This window comes from Taudactylus pleione, unplaced genomic scaffold (assembly GCF_031769625.1).
Source record: "Taudactylus pleione unplaced genomic scaffold, aTauple2 ptg000128l, whole genome shotgun sequence".
Taxonomy (NCBI): domain Eukaryota; kingdom Metazoa; phylum Chordata; class Amphibia; order Anura; family Myobatrachidae; genus Taudactylus; species Taudactylus pleione.
The window spans coordinates 9,720,178-9,740,888 of NW_028284530.1; the positions used below are offsets into that span (position 1 = coordinate 9,720,178).

The window sequence follows — 20,711 nt, forward strand, 5'->3', positions numbered from 1 at the left end:
CTGTAAAAGGTCATTTTTAAAACAATGAAATTTACATTATTTTTTAATTTTGAAAACCTAAACGTTTTTTTTTTTTTGAAGTACTTACCTTTGTACTATTTCAGCTTATTCATTTGACTTGTACTGTTTACATTTCAATAAAATATGGAAAAATGGGTCTGTTCTAAAACGTTTGACCGGTAGTGCATACCCATGTCAGACCTTCTGTAAAGTACTGTACTATGGCATTTGGGAGATTCCATTTTTGGTGTAAATATTTTGAATTTCATGGACTACTAGGGGAAGAGTGGATTTTGCTAGGTTTTCAGTGGTGAGCTCAACAGTTAAAATGCCGACACAACAGAGAGTGTGAAGTTGAAACCAGGTTGTAAAGCAGACATTGTTAAAATACTGTATGTATGTCACATTATTAACATGTCGGGTTAGACCTCACAGTGACCCTCTTGTGTCAACATTTTAACTGTTTAACTCACATACCCAAAAAGGTTTAATTTACCTATACAATAGAACATATATTCTTGAGTGCTAGCAAAAGAAAGCACTGTGTTGAGAAGAAAAAAAAAAAAACAATATAAATGTACTTGCATAGTCTATGAAAAAACTGGAAAACTGGTACTGAATAAAAAAAAATTTAAAAGAAGAGAAAAAAATTACTATGTTAGGAATGGATTTGTTCAATTTTGCAAGTGTACACCATCTACAAGTGCTAAAGACGCCACACCATAATAGCATTACTTAACTGAGGGTTGCGTTACGTCTAGTTACTGGAGCCAATATTGCTGAATTACTTTATTTGTTGTAGGTGCCGCAAAAGTTAAAATGCTGACCAGAATCTGTCACTTTCATTGTTATATAGGCTTTTTTTTTGTACTATATTTGAGAAAATGGACGACTAACATTTTTTATAAAGTTGCAGTGAAATTTCTTATATTTCACCTTTTGCATTTTATATGAAAATATCTTTTGTATTTAATTGTCCTTATTGTAAACAGTATTTCCTAAAAAAAAAATTTTTTTTTTTTTATATTAATGACAATTAGATGCAAAAAAAAGTTTTCATATACAATGCAAAAAGGTGAAATACAAGATATTTCACTGCCGCTTTATACAAGAATGTTAATCACCCATTGTTTCTAAAATGCTGTTATACTGTAGTACAAAGAGTTAAACACCACTCTCTCCTATCTTGTACATAGAGCAGCCAGCAGACAGTATTCTGAACACGCTTAAGTGTAATCACATCAATTCCTTTACAGCATTTTATATGTATAGAATATCTTCAACTCACCAGGGCATCAATATGTATTCTACACATTATAGATCACAGGTTCTCAAATTTGGTCCTCAGGACCCAAACAGTGCATGTTTTCCAGGTCTCCTCACAGAATCACAAGAGAAATAATTAGCTCCACCTGTGGATCTTTTAAAATGTGTCAGTAATGACTACACCTGTGCACCTGCTAGGTCTTTGGCCAAACATGTACTAAGAAACCTTATATTTAAAACCATGTTAATTGTTGCAGTCTATTTATAGATATTTTGATCATTTGTATTCTTAGTGCTTATAGTGTGCACCTGCTCCTCACCCCCCCTGCTCCTTTTTGCTGTAGAACTACTGGTCTCAGCATGGTAGCACCTATTATGTTTAATATTAGGATGTGCAGCCCAGCCCCTCCCATTTCCAAAATCATCTTCCTATGCTTTTTCAGGCAAGTTTATTACTATTGTTGTTACACAAGTCATGCAATGCTGTATGGTATTTACACTAGAGTATTAGGCTAGATCAGTTATAAAGGTCATACAGGGACACGATCATCAGGTGAAGAACCGCGCTATACACAGCACTGAGGGAAAGAATGCAAAGTGTTACCAAATTTTAAGTACAGAGATCCAAAATGACAAAAAAGAAAAAAAAAAAAATATCCATAAAAACAAGCAATCCAAAGTATTTAGGCCTGCACAAAGTAACCAAAATTTAGGAGCCAGCAGATATGTAAAGAAGAAAATGCAAACACCACACTGCAAGTCATACTAAATATTTATTGATTGTGATTTGCAGGTAACACAGTAGCATACCAAGGGGCCAATTCAATTATCCTCCAGCAGCCACCCTCAATGGGATACGGTGGCTCCAGGGAATGTGCCTCTAGCCGATTTCTGCTTACAGCCTATAGAGGTACAACAAGAAATCAGGTTACCGTGATTATGTGTGACTAATTGCATCTCCCCTTAAATAGCATCCTAATAGGTTATATTGCCCACATGATCAACACAGTCGTAAAGTACTGATGACTTGTGCAAGTGGATATCTTAGGGATGACAATCCAAGTGTGCAGCCAAGAACAACAGGAACCCTATGACACTGTTCCTCAAAGCAGATATAACAAGGAAATGGGTGGTTCTGGTGGTTCTTGAATGTCTATGTATTTTAGAGTGGCATTGATAGATAAAGAGATGTTCCATGGAATGTGTAGCTTTTTATGATATTTAATGGTTACTTTCATTCTTATATATATATATTATTTTTTTTTACACATACACACACAGGTTGAGTCTCCCATATCCAAATATTCCAAAATAATTTTTTTTTTTTTTTTTTAGCATGACATAGTAAACTTTTGTTTTTTGATGGTTCAATGTACACAAACTTTGTTTAAAGCACAAATTTATTAAAAATATTGTATAAAATCACCTTCTAGCTGTGTGTATAAGGTGTTTATGAAACATAAATACATTTCATGTATGTACACAAGCTTTGTTTGAGTCACGAAATTATTGAAAATATTGTATAAAATTACCTGCAGGTTGAGCATATAAAACATAAATGCATCCCATATAAAATTTGGGTCCCATTCCGAAGATCTCACTATGGTATGCACCTATTGCAAAATACGGAATATTCTGATATCCAAAATACTCCTGGTCCAAAGCATTTTAGATATGGGAGACTCAACCTGTGAGATATATACCTGTATAATTATTATTATTTTTTTTTTTTACACACACAAATCTGGTGACACCACACTGTAATACAGAGACACATTCAAAAAGCACCAGAACCAACCATTTCCTTGTTACAAATGATCAAATATACAAGCCTGAGCTCCCCGTAATTTGTACCCATCACTGTACACAGGCATAGGGAGCTGAATGGTTATCAAAATATTACCAGTGACTGCCTGACAGATGATTACAGAGTTCCCAGAAGCAGTCTATGCAGGTCTAATATCTCGTTCTCCTCACTGGCTGCTCAACTAAAGCCTGCTGCCTAGAGGCGAAGGGTGACCACGTCGCCAGACCGTATACAGGTAGGAACCCTGCTCACAATGCTGAGTGATTTCAAAGCTTTGTATTACACAGTTATAGGCCACCGCAACAGCAAAAATGGAAGTGGTTTAATCCATGCAAAACGTATGGTGCCCATGAGTACGACACTAAAAAATTTAATCACATGTAAGGGCTATTTACTTTATTTTTGTGTATGGCTGTAAAATATTATGACCATACACCAATATTAGAAACCTTGTGGCAGTTGTCTTTCATAACCTTGTACAAACCATAAAACAAGTTGTTGTTTTTTTAATGCTTTTATTCATATGCTTTTTACAGAAATAAATAATTTTGGGCCATATGAACCTGTGTTTTGTGTTGTAAGGATAAGCGAGACCCCCTTACACATAGCAATCATTATTTACAGTCTATTCCTGTGGGTCTTTTCTAATAGGTCGCCTCCAGCTGTATGACACTCATCCTGTTGCTTTAATAAATCCTAGGAAAGGCAGCCGATTGGCAAAATGTCTGCCCTAAAACTATGCAACCTACTACCTCTTCCTAGCGGTCCATCATTCTCCAGGTGTGGCTTCCGAAATCCTATGTAATACATACTTAAGTTAATTTTTTTCAATAAATAAAAAAGTAGCGAGACATGGGAGGAAATATAGAATGATGTATGTTGATATGTTCATTCTTTCAGCATCTTCCTCTGGATCTTATTCTTTAGCAATCAAATACACAAATTCACCATTTATCAAAACAGAGAAAGTTATTGAGATGAGAAATAGAAAAACAGTTACAACATTTGTGCAGCAGAGGGCGCAAGATTACACATTCTGCTTGTATGCAAGTGTAAATTTAGAAGAGAAAGACTTTGCTGCAGGCTCACTCATCAAGAAAGGCAATAGATTGTATAGTTATCTCCTGAACAAGGTAAAAATCACTACCCCACAACTATACAATCTACTACCTCACCCCGACAGAGCAATGTTTGAGATAAGAGAATAAATGTAGACTTATAAAATACATCTTCAAAGAAAGACTATACCACACATATTTCATCAAGCTCTATTATACACAGACATAATTTACATGAACTACAGATCTTTGATTTGCGGTGTGAGGAAGGTATAAGGCACAGTGCGGTGAGGTGTCTGCCACTTTAGGAAAGACAGTAGATTGTATAGTTATCTCCCAGCGGTGGGTGTGATTCTAAAACTAAACAACCTACTACCTCATCCCACAGCGCAGGGGGGTCTTCATCCATACAGCAGTCATTAGGTCCAAAAAACCTCTCTAAATATAGGTTTCTATTATACTACATGGTACACACAGTACTGCACTTGCAATAGATAGAAAACAAAATATATATTCTTCGTCAGTCTTGCAGCTTGTAAACATTGGTTTAGTCATGTTAGATATTTATTCTGGGTACACACTGGCCGACATTTATATGAACGGCCGACATAATCATGGGCGCGTCGGCGGGTTTGTACCAGCGATATCTTTGTGTGCAGCGCAGCCGATGGCCGATATATCTGCAGATATATCTGTCCGCAGTGCTGTGTGTGTACGGGTGGTCACTTGCTGCAGAGGTGTAAACATGTAAATGCTCGCCCAGTTGTGACGTCAGGCGCGACACATCAGGCCGACGATTGGGGAGCGTGTATGCATTTTCCAATTGTCAGATACGAAGGCGGATTGGCTGGGCGGCCGAACCGTTGTCCTACTGTGTACCCAGCTTTAGACACAAGAGGATCCCGTTTTATAAATTACTATAAATTGTTTAATACATTTTTTTTAAAAACTACAAAATTTAAAAATATGCATTTACTTTTGTATCAGTTTATCGCCATTTAGAGCCACATATCTGTTACTGCACATTTGGTAGAGTCTACAGAGCCTCAGTTTGTTAGCCCTATACAGAACTAGTGTCAGCAACAAATTGCAGATGTCTGCCATTTATATGCCGTTACAGAACTCTATCCAAAATCACACTTCGTCCCCAAAGGTAATTCCCCTAGGGTCCAGCGGTAATCCTTTCAGGAAGTCCTCCTGTGTGAGAGTGGGGAGCAGTGTGCACATGCAGAGCCAGCGGAATGTCGGTCCCCAGGTGAGTGGCCTTTGCAGACAGAGTTTAACATACATACAACAAAGTGCACTTAACACTTGTCTTTCCTTCAGCAGATACACTGTTTGCGTTTGTCATGACACACTGTGGTCGGCCACGGACATAAGACTGTATCTACCTAGCTCTCCAAAGACGAATAATATACAGGAGAGGTAAGTGCTACATACACGATGCTAGAAAAGTATATGAAAAAAGACAAAAAAAAAAAAAAAAAGACATCCATAAAGGATGCACTTTAACTTTTAGCTGGATCCATTCTGCCAATTATACCTATTCAAAGGCCATCACAGCTCCAACATGAAAATGTGTCTGTATTAAAGGCGCTGGTGTGATTGCAAAAAAGCAGCATCATGTACGGGATCTGTACAAAAAAAGGGAAGTCACTCTGCAGCGATAAAGTTTAGAGTGCATTGAAATACGTTTTCCTATAAACATACAGCAAAACGTGAGCATATAATTCTACAGACAACTGTATTTCCCTGTATGGCTGCATTCATTTACATGGGTGTAAGCTGCTATATTTCTCTGCTGGGGGTAATGTTAAAAGTCAGTGGCCAAATCCTCATGGGAAGCAGTATAAAGCTAAATTGTGACAATAAGGGGGAGATGTACCAAGCTTTGGACAGTGATACAGTGGAGAGAAATAAAGAACCAACCAATCAGCTCCTGTCAATTTGCAAACACTGTAAAATGACAGTTAGGAGCTGGTTGACTGGTCCTTTATATCTCTCCATGGCTTGGTACATCTCCCCCTAAGGGTCTCAGACAGTGCCAGGGATTCATGTAGCAGGAGGAAAAATACAAAGCATTTTCTTTTTAAGATGAAGCAATAGAACTGGAGAACGTCCTGTTACTGTGTAACAACAGAAGATTGCAGCGCAAAAAGCGTACACGGAGTGTCTTATGAGTACAATACATCATTTGTATAATGAACACACATTTGTGAACATATTTTAAAAACAAAAAAATATTACACATGCATGACCAATTTATTTCTATCAATACAGAATTAAAACATAATACTTGCCGCACAGGTTACACTTGGAAACATCACTGTAATGGAGGCTAATCCTGTAAAGAAAAAAAAGAAAATAAGTTAATATCTAATGAACAAAAAGAAATGTATTATTTAGTGGGTACCAATAATATAATGGAGTACAGTAAGATAATCGCTGCTCTCAATATAGCGGATTGAAGACATCTCTAAACAAAGACACAAACAGATACATTGGGCACGTCCACCGAATGTTAATGACTAGCAGGAACCCATCCTCTGATGTAGAACATTACAAAGGACTCTCTCATTTCAAGAAGACAAAATGCATTTTTGCTCAAGAAAAAAACAAAAATAAATTAAACAGCTGATAAACGGATGAACACAATGCTGCCCTACCTGATTTTTACTTGTTCTATCTTCTTTAAAAGGCAGAAATGGTCTATTGACAATACATTAATACAGAATCGGTCATTTAGTATTCTGCCAGCGCTTGGCATATATCCCAGACAGCCTCTCACTGACTTGTATGCCTATCATCAAAACCTAATCTAATGCTTTTTTTTTTTTTTAACGTATTTCAGCACACAGATGGGTACAAGCAGTTGGTCCAAAATGCCCAAAATATAGATAAAACTGGAAAAAAAAAATATGGCACAGCGACAAAAATCTGAAGCCGTGTAAAGGTGCTGGCACAAGGCCTGTAGAGATCAGGCTCCGGTCACTGAAAACTGAGAAAATATTCTTCAGGGAAACGGATAAAAATATTGTTCAGAAACCAAGAGCGCTTGTATCTTTTCTACTCGCTGAAAAGGACATTTTCACCAGCTGAGGCGTAAGGTGTTTGTGCAAATAGGAGGCTTGCCGTCCGAAGAGTGCTGGCGAAAGCTGCTGATGATGCCGGATCACTTCAGTGAGTCAATGTACGTCACAGGCTGATCCGAAGAGAGAACGCACCATACGCAGGACAATCTGTCACAGAAATGGCTAGGATTCCTAGTGTATGGTACTGCACTCTGACACAGAATATACTCCTGTGAAACAGGAGTGTCTAGACGGGTAAAGTTTCCTGCTGGTTACTGCCCAGTCCACACTGTACTCAGAGTACAGTCTAACATGTTCTTATGTTCACCATTGTGATAAAAGGTAATTTACGTACAGCTCTTTAGGTCAATCTTTGTTCTATTTTATTTAAAATCTACACTATTGTGAAATGAGAGATATACAGATACATACATATATACACACACACTTAAAAAAAAATAAATATATTTATTTATATACACACTTTATTGAATATATTGTATAAAATTACCTGCAGGCTGTGTGTATAATGTTGTGGCTCAAACAAAATGTGTACAGAAATGAAATTCATTTATGTTTCATATACACCTTATAAACACAGCCTGACGGTAATTTTAGACAATATTTTTTAATAATTTGTGCCTTAAACAAAATAATTCTGTATTTTCTGAATATTTGGATATGGGAGACTAATATATATATTTATATATATATACACACACACACACATATATTCTGACTTCGAGCTATGTTCTGTAGCTGGCCGCAAACATTGGCGCATGCTAATGATTACTAATTAGATAAAATAAAAATCACAAGCACATCTTCAAGAGCAATCCTTTTCAGTTACACTGTACATGATACACAATATACTACTCCAGATCATGTGAATGGACAGGTCCTATTGGAGACCATTGTTACTAGGTTCTGCCCCTTGTCGGATGCAGGGCTTAAAAATTGCAAGCATGCTGTAATTTCACTTTTTATTTTTGTAACGAACTACAAAGCATCCAATATACGAAAGCAGAAACTTTCTTGGTTCCCTTCCTACCTATCTGATCACTCTTTTACTGTTCGTTTTTCTGATTCTGCCTCCTCTTCGCTACCTCTATCAGTTGGAGTACCGCAAGGCTCTGTCTTAGGTCCTCTACTATTCTCAATCTATACCACCTCTCTTAGCAAACTAATCCGCTCTTTTGGATTTCAGTACCAACTGTATGCGGATAACACTCAAATCTACCTATCTTCTCCAGATTTATCACCATCTGTATTGGTCCGTGTCACTGAATGTCTTTCTGCGATTTCATCTTGGATGTCATCTCGCCACCTAAACCATAATATTTCTAATACAGAATTAATTATATTTCCACCAGCCAATAACAGTTACCAACCTGATCTCTCTGTCACTGTTGATAACTTGACCATCCACCCTGCCCCACAAGCCCACTGCCTAGGTGTCATCCTTGACTCTGAACAGTCCTTTGTTCCCCACATTCAATCTGTCTCAAAAACATGTTGCAGACATCTAAAAAATATATCCAAAATTCGACCATCTCTCATACAAGACACTGCAAAAACTCTTATCCATTCACTTATTTTTCCTGCATTGACTATTGCAATAGCCTTCTTACTGGTCTTCCCAAAAACAGGTCATCGCCAATACAATCCATTATGAATGCAGCTGCGAGGCTCATCTTCCTTGCCAAAAGTTCGCCTGCTGCCCCGCTCTGTTAGTCCCTCCATTGGTTGCCTGTTTTCTACCGTATTCACTTTTTACTTACACATAAGGCCATTAACCAAACCACACCAACATACATCTCTTCACTCATCTGAAAATATCTCCCAACCCGACCTCTCTGCTCAGCACAAGATCAGTGTCTCTCATCCCCACGCATCACTTGCTCCCATTCACGGTTACAGGACTTTTTTCGGGCTGCACACACTCTATGGAATGCCTTATCACGCACAATAAGATTTTCCTCTAGTCTCCTATCCTTCAAGCATTCCCTGAAAACTCACCTCTTCAGGCAAGCTTATCAGATTCCAGAACCGCCCACATAACCTTCATAGCTTCCATATCTAATTACATCCCCTCCCCTTTCACAGTCCACACATTGTCTTTCTTTCACATCCTCCTGACATTTGGCCAACATTCCTGTGTGACTGGATCATGGAGCCCACCAAAAAACTCTGCAGTCTGGCTGGACCAAAATGCAATATATAGCACCTATCCTTGTGTATCAATGCCTATTTCCCTATAGATAGTAAGCTTGTGAGCAGGGCCTTCCTTACCTATATATCTGTCTGTATTACCCAGTTTTGTTCTATTAATGTTTACAATTGTAAAGCGCAATGGAATATGTTGCACTATATAAGAAACTGTTAATAAATGAAAAACTGAAACATTTGTATCATGAATGTCATTTTAAAATAATTTTAGGGGTCAAATCTATTAGGCTCCCCCGTGAGCAAGAGCATCTACATGCCACACTTACAACACAGCCGAACTTTCCCCTCGCTCCCCAATCTCGACCCGGGTCCGGGGCGAGATTGGGGAGCGAGGGGAAAGAGTTAGGCTGCTGTTGAAGGTGGTTCTACGCCGTTGCTACAACAACTCGCCCCCTCACATTTAAGTTGAAATGACTCCTTAGAGGCAGAACAGAAGTTGCACAGAAAGCAGGACCTGGCTTATAAAATGGACTGAGAAATTAGTTTAGTTATGTATAGAAGTGTGTGTGTAATTATATATATATATATATATATATATATATATATATATATAAAAAACTTCTGGTGCCCCTGACCCAAATATATCACTTCACACTTGGTACACATTTGCCCATCGAATCGGAGCGAAATATCAGGTATATTGTCTAGTGCGTACCAATGATACGCGCGATTCTGCGGGTCCTCAGCGACATTGCCCGTTGGCCCTACAGGGAATGTAGTTAATGATGTCATGCTGTAGAATGCAGCATGACACATCCCGGAAACCGGCAAGTGTGTATGCACTTACCGCATGTCGGGTCCCATCAACGGCGATGTAACACTGGGTACACATAGTCTAATGTGTACCCAGCTTAAGAAAGAGCAAGTAACTCTGCATCTTGGTAAAAGCATGCTGCGCTGCAGGTGGAGCAGATGTAAAATGTGCAGAGAGATATAGATTTGGGAGGGGTGTATCCAAACTGAAAACTAAATTGCAGTGTAAAAATAAAGCTATCCAACATTTGTAGGCTACATGCAAAAGCAGCCAGTATTTACCCCACATTTATCTCTAAATTAGCAAATTATAGGCTATCTTCCCATTTCCCTAAACACCTTGAATGCAGGCTAGGGAAGCAATGATCCCAAGTAGACCAACCCTACACACAAGCAGTCATGCTGAATAGACCAAGTATGCCAGTGTATGAAAGAAAAAAATAAAATCATACAGTGCCACATGAGCGCTTAAAGCTGCTCTGCCACCTACACAATAAACTACTAGCCAAAGAATTCCAAGGGCAACTACAGATGGGTCCTCTTACATCTAGCCTCCTTACGCGTTAAACAGCCCTTCTAATCATGCCATGACTCGGTAGCGCTGAGCGTCTTTCGTGAGAATGTTTACCTTCAAAAAGAGTCTTATTCACACTGTGATGCGAATAGCTAGCACAGACAGCTTCTGCTGATTAAAATGATATGCAGCATGCCTATGTTCTCTGTGTGTCTGCATCTGCATGCGGAACGCTACGTTACAGTGCTACAGCCGCTGACACTAACGTAGCATTTCACATGTCAGCTACCCCTGCAGAAGCACAGAGAATATAGCCATGCTGCATATCATTTTAATCAGCAGAAGCTGTTAGTGCTATCTATTCACATCATTGTGTGAATAAGACGCATTTGAAAGTAAAACGTTGCAGAAAAGACGCTCTGTGCTACCGAGGCACACGGAGCTCCTGCGTTATGTGTGGTGCAACTTGTAGCGCATGGAGGATAGATGTGGACATATCTGTACATGCAGACATTATTCCAGGTGCTCCTCAGGGTCTGTAATGATCAATTTAATTTACCACATTAAAAGAGGAGCAACAGGAAAAACTGCCACAGCAAGCAACCCCTGGGGCTCAAATTCCGGTAATGATGTTCACACGATGTACAATAATGTACATAACAGATGGTGGTGAAGCTTGGTGTAGACACCAAAGGCTTACCATATGTTGGAACACACAGCAAATGACCCTCCTCCTGTACGGGCACTTAAACATAATACTCAAAGATAAAATACAAACTTGCAGTGGTAGAGAGACAAGTAGCTGTCTAATGCACTGTACTCTCTATTCAAATATTTTACTTCTAGTCTCCATGCCCTTCTCTAAATGTGAACAGGACTGAGAAGGTCATAGCTAGACAGCAGTGACCCCAAACTGTATATAAAACATAAAAAATGGACCAAAACGCCAGTATATGACATGAACGTGGAGAACAGGTCATTGAGTATTGGCTGGTTCTCTGCAGATATTAATTATTCAACTTGCTGAATAGTAAATCAAAACAAGAGCCGGCTGGTGGTTTTGGAGATGATCGGAAGACACTTTCCTGCAGTCTTCCAGGCATCAGCGAGTAGTTTCTGAATATTAGGGTGTTCCAGCACTGCCAATCACTTACAATACTTTCATTTCTTTACTCCTCACGCTTCCTCTCCTGACAAGGACATAGTACCTGTAATGTAATGCGTCCCTCTAACACTAAGCCAGCCAGCTTCATCTCCCAGAACAAAATCAGTGTGCAAGTAAAATCTGTATCTGGCTTCATTCACCTTAAAAGAAAGCAGGATACAGAATCTACAAAATATTTAACACCATAAATTGCAGAAACAGTCCAACAACTACATCTGACAGCACCAATATACTGTTACTCCCTTCTTTATTATAAATCGGCAATTCAATGCTATTTGCATGGGACAATACAGACTTGTTTTATTACTGTTTTGTACTTAACTGTAAAGCGCAACGTAATATGCTGGCGCTATATAAGTAAACGTTAATGATAAATACATAACCCTTAGCAGAAAACATGCCCACTGTCTAGTTACGCAAATCTGAAAGACTTCACATCCCTGCGCCAAACGAATATCGAGCATGCGCCTCACTATCTGACACAGGTGCCCTCATGACCACTTCAGTGTATGAATGAAGGGTATTAACATGCCTACAAGCTCATCACCTGGTCCCTGGATTTCAGTCAATCTACGTAAGGATTTTATTTTTTAGTTTTACGGTTTTATATATTTTTTGGTTTTATTACTTTGGCAGGGGAGGACCAGCAGAGAGAGGAGAGGATATACAAAAGACCTTTGCTGCTTGTATATTCAGAAGAAAGCCTCTGCTGGTGCTATCTGAAGCAACCATTTCACAATAGAAGATTGATCATGGGAAACTTTAAATTATGTAATAAACAAAAACTTACATTTTCAGTTTGTAATAAAAAAAAAAAAAAAAAAAAGTTTGATCAACTTGTCCTTTAGTGGGAAAACATCAGGATTGAGCAAGTCAACTGTTTTATAGCAGTACTTCAAGTCCATAATTATTTCTAAAGTTACATTCCACAGTTAATGTTATAAATTGTGACGGACACTTTTTTAAAAGAAAACAAAAAAAAAAAAACACCTATCAATGCACCGCATAACTGACATTTCACATTTTCACATCACTGTTTCCTCTATTAAGACATATTTCTCTGAACTGCCAATATAAAAAAATACATATGCAAGTAAAGTAGTTTAAGAAAGTAATTTATGACTATATACCTTTTCATAAAAAAAAATTCTCAGAAAGTCGATTTAAGAAGTCACATTGACCTACAGATTTGCTGAAAATCTTTTCTTCAGAAGAGCAGTGTAGTTTTTATCATTATTTTAATTTTCAACTGTGTGTGCGCATTACCATAAAACGCCCCACACACATACACCACATGCCATAAACAAATATCCCCTCGCACATAATCTTTATTAGCCAGAAAGGCAGCTTTACTAAGCAATAGTCCAGGAGAAAAAATGAATCATCAATATAGTAGTAGTATACATTTGTCATCTTTTTATCCCTTTTTTAAATTTACATAACACAGGGCACGTAGAGCTCAGTAGGGCACTGAAAAAGCTTCTCTGCTTACATCATGTGCTATGCGACTGTGGTTGCCATGTTAGTCATTAATAACAGCCTGATGAAGCAAACCAAGTAACAATGGTAAACACCAATATTATTACAGCCTGCCAGAGAGGTTTTTAAAACAAGAATAAAAACATAACTCTAATCTTGATGTGATTGCTGCTTTACAGAGGTGATTGTAAACTTTTTTGTTGAAGGGATTCCCCAAGTGCTAGCATACAATTCTATAATGCATAAAAAAGGGTTTAAAGCAAAACATATGAAATATCTAACAAAATGATGATGCCCCAAATAGATCATCATTTACCTTTTCTGGGTAAAGACCCAGAACTTGATCAAAAGTACATTAGTTTAAGCCTTACTTTATCCAAATTAACTGCATCTATCAAAATACATTGTAGTAGATTGAGGGAAGGGGGCTATAAGCCTTTGCAATTATTCTAATAACACAACTATTTTTTTCTAATCTCTCAATCATCATATACACTTAACTTGGAAATAGGGATGTCCATGGACAATCAATGATAAGCAAATATTGATAGTTTGATGGGTTTTTTTTCCCTTATCAATGGTTTTACCCCAATTTTCACAGCGAGGTTTACCTTTCCCCAAGTTAAGTCTGCTTTGCTTGATGTAGGCTGTACGTGGCAACATGGCGTCATCTGATCGGTCCTCTCGGAGAATACAGTGGTAGCAGCCCCCACAGATAGTGTGCATTGTGCAGTAGTGTAACAGTCTAATTTACTAGTACTAAAGCTGGATACACCGTATGTTGGTCAAGCTTGTGATCTGCGATAAATCACAACGACCATTGTATAATAGCGTGTACCCCCAAATTCATCATTTGATGACTTGTGTGGTTGCATCTTCCCATCTGATGTGATGCACATCATGAGGCCGTGCAGCAATATTAATCTTGTAATGATATATCGTGTCATCATGTGCAGGTCGTGAAGAGTGTACGTGGACACGATACATTGTTGCATCATATTGTACCATCGCAAGATTGCTGGGTCCTTCAAGTGCGTACCCAGTTTTAGTCTAGTTATTGCAGTGTAGTGTACTGCACAGAGCTAATAATAATTCGTCTTGGATTGTATTGCAACTGTAGTACATTGGCACTGCAATGTAATACTGCCCAGGATGACAGCATACAGAGTAGTTGTTGCATATGGCTGCCATGTAAATCAATGCACCATATAAAAAAATTATGTACTCTCATTTTTATGGTACCCCATGCATTCTTAGGAGCTAGGGAATGCCAGGCTCCTTTCTTATGGAGGTGAAGTGTAAGATACTTCACTTAACCCCAACGTGTTCCATGCTACTGTGTCCACACTGCGGGCTGCCATAATGCTTCGCATAACAGTGCTCACTGGAGGAGGCTACATATGTGCCTAGTACATGTCCTCCTCCTAAAAAGGGCACTGCATGGCCAGCTTTATCCCTCCCCAAGTCCAGAGACAACATATAACTGTTCGTTTCACAGCTTTGTCCCTCTCCAAGTCCAGAGACAACGTATAACTGTTCCTTTCACATACTCGAGAACTGTAGGAGAAAGCTGAGCCTCAACCAAGACTTCTCCTTTCCATTGCAAGTGCACAAACCATCAATGGCTCCCTTGCAATGCTTGCCTACCATCGTTGGGCAAGTAACAATGGTACTATCAATGGCATTTCTTGCGCAACCCAACTTGGAAAATGTAAAGTTTCATAACCAACGCATTAATACAATATCAGAATTATGGTTCTACAATCTGCACTGTAATTTGTAAAAAGATTTTCTGGAAACAATACCTTTAAATCATCCGCTTCCTCTTCAGTTTGACCAATCAGAAAATTAGTTCTGTAGTTTTGACCTCAGACTTACCATCCGATAATCTGCAAAACAACCTAAAATAAGTTTAGTGAGACATGTAATTATTATAACAGAAGTGTTGGCACTCTCTCACCATGTTGCTATGCTACTTTATGTCATTTTTTATTTCCAAATAGAAAATCATACATCCTTTGCCAGGAGAGGGCAATAGTGTTACACGGATACCAATGGAAAGAGTACATTCACAAACACCCCTACTGACTTTCTTCAAGTACTTTCAATCACATTTCTTCTGGGTTATATAAAGTCAGGGTTAATTAAACACTTATAAGTTATCTATACTTTGACAAGATGTTTACAGAGAAAAAGTAAATATAGTTGTGCTATAAATACAATATACTTTGCATGAGTAAATAGAGATGGAGTTAAGGAGAACATCAGCTGTGTTACAGTAATCCATGCAATAGGCCATTTTCACCTACCAAATGGAATACTGAGAAAAAAAAGATTTCTTCCCAGAGCAACATTCACATCATTCATCCTTATACCTAGTTACACTTCCCATATCCACAATCCCAATGGACTATTTCCCAGACACTCCATTCATCCTAATTGAATCTATGATGGATGACAATTACACTTACACATCTTCAATCCCAGTTCTTTCCACACTAGTTGACAGTCATAGTTTCTCATCCGACTCAGACTTTCCCCATCCCACACACAGGTTAAATGGCAAATTTTAAGATTCTGTTGCAAAGCCTTTTTCTGCCCAGCTATGTATATTCTAAAGCACTTTTCTCTTCTCTGGTCACCACAGACCCTTCATCACAGTTTTGTCCAAAATGACTGACAGTACACTGTACAAATTTTGGGTTTCTTGCTAGACTACTTTATCGCAAGTTCATACCACATTGGAAACCTTTGTTGAAGGTGTGGTAGACAAACAGCTCCCCTTCCCCATTCTCCTCACAGTGCATCACAACCAGACAGTCTCCATTCAAATTTCCACCAAACTGCTTCCCAATCACAGTGTCCATCCCAGTTTTCTACATTGCTCAGTCAAACATTTTCAATCACTTCCCAGCAACCTAATGTAAATATTTTTAGATGCAGAATGTAGTTATTAGAGGACCTTCACTTTTTTTTTTTTTTTTAATAAAAGATAACAGGAGGATGACTCAGCTCACCATTTAGCCCTCATTACCCCATCCCAGATAAGTTCAGTCTTCTCAGTCGGATGATCCATATCCCAATTTTATCCCACAATGGTTCCCAGTCATAACCCGACATACAAATCCAACTATAAATGTATTCTAAAATCAGACTTTCCCCAAGAGAAGAGTCCAAAACTAATTCAAAATCGCAACTCCACCATTAACCTTACTCCTATAGACTAGATCCCAGTCACATCTTCATCCATACCCCACACACACAGCACTCCCACTTACACCCCCTCCAGCCTCACTACCCACACACAGCGCTCCCACTCACACCCCCTCCATCCTCACTCCACGCACACAGTGCTCCCACACACACCTCTTCCATCCTCACTCCCCGCACACGCAGCGCTCCCACTCACAGCTCCTCCATCCTCACTCCCCGCACACGCAGCGCTCCCACTCACAGCTCCTCCATCCTCACTCCCCGCACACGCAGCGCTCCCACTCACAGCTCCTCCATCCTCACTCCCCGCACACGCAGCGCTCCCACTCACAGCTCCTCCATCCTCACTCCCCGCACACGCAGCGCTCCCACTCACAGCTCCTCCATCCTCACTCCCCGCACACGCAGCGCTCCCACTCACAGCTCCTCCATCCTCACTCCCCGCACACGCAGCGCTCCCACTCACAGCTCCTCCATCCTCACTCCCCGCACACGCAGCGCTCCCACTCACAGCTCCTCCATCCTCACTCCCCGCACACGCAGCGCTCCCACTCACAGCTCCTCCATCCTCACTCCCCGCACACGCAGCGCTCCCACTCACAGCTCCTCCATCCTCAGTCCCTGCACACAACGCTCCCACTCACAGCTCCTCCATCCTCACTCCCCATACACACACCTCCTCCAGCCTCACTCCCCGCGCTCCCCCTCACACCTCCTCCAGCCTCACTACCCACAGTGCTCCCAATCACACCTCCTCCAGCCTTACTCCCCCCCCCGCACACAGAGCTCCCACTCTCACTTTCTCCATCCTCACTCCCCGCACACACTGCGCTCCCACTCACACCCCCTCCATCCTCACTCCACGCACACAGTGCTCCCACTCACACCTCTTCCATCCTCACTCCACGCACACAGCGCTCCCACTCCCCGCACACACAGCGCTCCCACCTCCTCCATCCTCGCACAGCGCTCCCACTCATAACTCTTCCATCCTCACTCCCCGCACACAGCACTCCCACCACCTCCAGCCTCACTCCCTGCACACCCACTCCCACCTCCTCCAGCCCCACACACACAGCGCTCCCACTCACAACACCTCCATCCTCACTCCCCGCACACACAGCGCTCCCACTCACAACACCTCCATCCTCACTCCCCGCACACACAGCGCTCCCACTCACACCACCTCCATCCCCGCACACACAGCGCTCCCACCACCTCCATCCCCGCGCACAGCGCTCCCACCACCTCCATCCCCGCGCACACAGCGCTCCCACTCACACCACCTCCATCCCCGCGCTCCCACTCACACCACCTCCATCCCCGCGCACACAGCGCTCCCACTCACACCACCTCCATCCCCGCGCACACAGCGTTCCCACTCACACCACCTCCATCCCCGCGCCCACAGCGCTCCCACTCACACCACCTCCATCCCCGCGCCCACAGCGCTCCCACTCACACCACCTCCATCCCCGCGCACACAGCGCTCCCACTCACACCACCTCCATCCCCGCGCACACAGCGCTCCCACTCACACCACCTCCATCCCCGCGCACACAGCGCTCCCACTCACACCATCCCCACTCCCCGCACACACAACGCTCCCACTCACACCACCTCCAGCCTCACTCCCCGCACACACGCCTCCTCCATCCTCACTCCCTGCACACAGCGCTCCCACTCACACCTCCATCCTCACTCACACCACCTCCACCCTCACTCCCCGCACACACAGTGCTCCCACCTCCTCCATCCTCACTCCCCGCACACACAGTGCTCCCACCTCCTCCATCCACACTCCCTGCACACCCACTCCCACCTCCTCCAGCCCCGCACACAGCGCTCCCACTCACACCACCTCCATCCCCACTCCCCGCACAGACAACGCTCCCACTCACACCTCTTCACCCCCAGTCACACCTTCTCCAGCCTCACTCACCGCACAAACAGCGCTCCCACTCACACCTCCTCCATCCTCACTCCCTGCACACAGAGCTCCCCCTCACACCTCCTCCATCCTCACTCCCCGCACAGACAACGCTCCCACTCACACCTCTTCACCCCCAGTCACACCTTCTCCAGCCTCACTCACCGCACAAACAGCGCTCCCACTCACACCTCCTCCATCCTCACTCCCTGCACACAGAGCTCCCCCTCACACCTCCTTCATCCTCACTCCCCGCACAGACAACGCTCCCACTCACACCTCTTCACCCCCAGTCACACCTTCTCCAGCCTCACTCACCGCACAAACAGCGCTCCCACTCACACCTCCTCCATCCTCACTCCCTGCACACAGAGCTCCCCCTCACACCTCCTTCATCCTCACTCCCCGCACACACGGTGCTGCCAGTCACACCTCCTCACTCACAGCCCACAAGGTCTCCCGGTCTGACAAGCTTGCTGAAGCCGGTAGTGACGCGTGATCACGTGACAGTAAAGGTGACGTCCCCCACCATCCAGAAACAGCAGGCTAAGGTGTCAGCGAATCAGGACGCGGCGGTAGTCATGTCTGGTTGAAGTGCAGGGAGTCACGCTTGGCTGCAACTGCGAGTCCCGCGCTGCGGTCACGTGGTAATGTTTTCCTTAGTTAACCCGGCCAGGCAGAGTCACAGACAGACGGCCCCAGCCGCCGCAGCGCAATGAGTTAACTGTTAACTCAGGTCTGAGGGTGCAGCGTCGTCTTGAGTGGCAGAAAGTGAGACTTGACAGTGCCGAGAGATGGCGGCATCTCCTCCCGCTACCGGCTATGTCCGGGATAATAGTAACCCACTCACTGCGTATACCAGCTACATATCGTGTAGAATTAGATACTAGTATACAATACATGTGCTCTACACAAAGTGGACATCCTACAGCCAAGCCCTTTTGAGAATGACAAATGTAATGGTTTTCACAAAGTTTGCTGCTTCAGTGTTGTTAGACCTGTTTGTCAGATGTTACTATGGTATACTGAAGTAAAATTACAAGCATTTCATAAGTGTCAAAGGCTTTTATTGACAATTACATTAAGTTTATGCAAAGATTCAATATTTGCAGTGTTGACCCTTTTTTTTTTCAAGACCTCTGCAATTCTCCCTTGCATGCTGTCAATCATCTTCTGGGCCACATACTGACTGATGGCCGCCCATTCTTGCCTAAACAATACTTGGAGTTTGTCAGAATTTGTGGGTTTTTGTCTACCTGCCTCTTGAGGATTCACCACACGTTCTCAATGGGATTAAGGTCTGGGGAGTTTCCTGGCCATGGACCCAAAATTTCAATGTTTTGTTCCCCGAGCCACTTAGTTATCATTTTGCCTTATGGCAAGGTGCTCCATCATGCTGGAAAAGGCATTGTTCCTCACCAAACTGTTCTTGGATGGTTGGGAAAAGTTGCTCTTGGAGGATGTTTTGGTACCATTCTTTATTCATGGCTGTGTTCTTAGGCAAAATTGTGAGTGAGCCCACTCCCTTAGCTGAGAAGAAACCCCATACATGAATGGTCTCAGGATGCTTTACTGTTGGCATGACACAGGACTGAAAGTAGCACTCACCTTTCCTTCTCTGGACAAGCGTTTTTCCAGATGCCCCAAACAATCTGAAAGGATTCATCAGAGAAAATAACTTTACCCCAGTCCTCAGCAGTCCAATCCCTGTACCTTTGGCAGAATATCAGTCTGTCCCTGATGTTTTTCCTGGAGAAGTGGCTTCTTTGCTGCCCTTCTTGACACCAGGCTATCCTCCAAAAGTCTTCGTCCTGCGTCATTCCAACAGTAAAGCAACCTGAGACCATTCATGTGTGGGGTTGCTTCTCTGCCAAGGGAGTGGGATCACTCACAATTTTGCCTAAGAACACAGCCATGAATAAAGAATGGTACCAAAACATCCTCCAAGAGCAACTTCTCCCAACCATCCAAGAACAGTCTGGTGATGTACAATGCCTTTTCCAGCATGGTGGAGCACATTGCCATAAGGCAAAAGTGATAACTAAGTGGCTCAGGGTACAAAACATCTAAATTTTGGGTCCATGGCCAGGAAACTCCCCAGACCTTAATCCCATTGAGAACTTGTGGTCAATCCTCAAGGGGGCGGGTCGACAAACAAAAACCCACAAATTTGATAAACTCCAAGCATTGATTAGGCAAGAATGGGCAGCCATCAGTCAGTATGTG

The 20,711-nt window shown here is 42.0% G+C and overlaps 1 long non-coding RNA gene across 2 annotated transcripts; it reads right to left on the minus strand.

Moving 5' to 3' along the window:
• Positions 1–2,061: 2,061 nt before the first annotated feature.
• On the minus strand, positions 2,062–19,003 carry LOC148523774 (uncharacterized). 2 transcript variants are annotated; one of them, XR_015878421.1, is made up of 3 exons: positions 18,930–19,003; positions 15,148–15,243; positions 2,062–6,475 (listed from the first exon to the last, which is right to left on the minus strand). It is a non-coding gene; the product is annotated as an uncharacterized LOC148523774 (long non-coding RNA). The 2 variants fall into 2 exon arrangements; XR_015878420.1 differs by lacking the exon at positions 18,930–19,003 and adding an exon at positions 16,360–16,637 and having other exon boundaries at positions 15,148–15,231.
• Positions 19,004–20,711: the final 1,708 nt, after the last annotated feature.